Consider the following 2,107-nt stretch of genomic DNA (forward strand, 5'->3'; position numbering starts at 1 on the left):
CTGTGAAAGGTTGTACAGAAAGCCTGGACAGTCAGGGGAGGCTTTCTTGAGGAAGTGTCATTCAAACTGAGACATGGGGGATTAGTAGGTATTATTACTTAAGTGAAGGCAGAATTAAGGGTTAGTGTGCCTAAAAGTCAGAACAGCTTAGAAAAATTTGGGAAGGAGTTTGGTGTGTTTGGGTGCTAAGAGAAGGTGCATGTGGGTCCATTGTGGGGAGCAAAGGGAAAGTGGTACAGATGAGGCTAGAGAAGTTGAGAAGATGAGGGCTGCTGTGTACAGTCAGATAGATTATATAGGGACAGCTCCATAGTGCAATAGATCGGAGTAGAGAATCATGTGCCCTGAAGTCATTCAGGATGGCCGTACATGGTATTTCCCAATCAGAAAATGCAGGAAACTTGGAGCCGTGGTAAGGAGTTTGGACATTATTTGTTAGAACCATAGGGTGGCATGGCTAGATTTACATTTGAGAAGGATCCTTTGCTAGGTGGAAAGTGGATGGTAGTGGGCCTAGAAGAGACTAGGATAGACCTCACAAATGTATCTCTACATTTGTAGTCATCAAAGTGAGCAGTCATGGTGGTTTGAACTGGAGTATTTGTGATGAAGGGGAGGGGGTAGGCAGATCAGAGAGATTTTTTCTTTTTATAAACATATGTATTATTTGTTTCAGGGGTACAGGTCTGTGATTCATCAGTCTTTTTTTTTAAGATTTTATTTATTCATTTGACAGACAGAGATCACAAGCAGGCAGAGAGAGAGGAAGGGAAGCAGGCTCCCCGCCAAGCAGAGAGCCGGACGTGGGGCTCAATCCCAGGACTCTGGGATCATGACCTGAGCCGAAGGCAGAGACTTCAACCCACTGAGCCACCCAGGCGCCCCTGTGATTCATCAGTCTTACACAATTCACAGCACTCACCATAGCACATACCTTCCCCAATGTCCATCATCCAGTCCCATCCCTTTCACCCCCCCTTCCCCTCAAGCAACCCTCAGTCTGTTTCCTGAGATTAAGAGTCTCTTGTGGTTTGTCTCCCTCTCTGGTTTCATCTTGTTTCATTTTTCCCTCCCTTCCCCTATGATCCTATGATAATTGATAAATGATAATTGATAAATGAGATCATGTGATAATTATCTTTCTCTGATTGACTTATTTCACTTAGCATAATACCCTCTAGTTCCATGGACATCATTACAAATGGCAAGATTTCGTGGGGTTTTTGATAGCTATATAGTATTCCATTGTATGTATATACACCACATCTTCTTTATCCATTCATCTGTTGATGGATATCCAGGCTCTTTCTGTAGTTTGGTTATTGTGGACATTGATGCTATAAACACTGGGGTGCATGTACCCCTTTGGATCACTGCATTTGTGTCTTTAGGGTAAATCCCCAGTAATGCCATTGCTGGGTCACAGGGTAGTTCTATTTTCAACTTTTTGAGGAACCTCCTTGCTGTTTTCCAGAGTGGCTGCACCAGCTTGCATTCCCACCAACAGGGTAGGAGGGTTCCCCTTTCTCCTCATCTTTGCCAACATCTGTTTTTTCCTGACTGGTTAATTTTAGCCATTCTGACTGGTGTGAGGTGGTATCTCACTGTGGTTTTGATTCGTATTTCCCTGGTGCCAAGTGATGTTGAGGACTTTTTTATGTGTCTGTTGGCCATCTGGATGTCTTCTTTGCAGAAATGTCTGTTCACGTCTTCTGCCCATTTCTTGATTGGATTCTTTGTTCTTTGGGTGTTGAGTTTGTTAAGTTCTTTATAGATTTGGGATACTAGTCCTTTATCTGATAGGTCGTTTGCAAATATCTTCTCCCATTCTTTCAGTTGTTTGGTTTTGTTGACTGTTTCCTTTGCTGTGCAAAAGCTTTTGATCTTGATGAAGTCCTAATAGTTCATTTTTGCCCTTGCTTCTTGTGCCTTTGGCGATGTTTCTAAGAAGAAGTTGCTGCAGCTGAGGTCGAAGAGGTTGCTGCCTGTGTTCTCCTCAAGGATTGATGAAATCCTAATAGTTCATTTTTGCCCTTGCTTCCTGTGCCTTTGGTGATGTTTCTAAGAAGAAGTTGCTGCAGCTGAGGTCGAAGAGGTTGCTGCCTGT

Source organism: Enhydra lutris, unplaced genomic scaffold (genome assembly GCF_002288905.1).
Source record: "Enhydra lutris kenyoni isolate GAN:26980312 unplaced genomic scaffold, ASM228890v2 scaffoldscaffold46, whole genome shotgun sequence".
Lineage (NCBI taxonomy): Eukaryota > Metazoa > Chordata > Mammalia > Carnivora > Mustelidae > Enhydra > Enhydra lutris.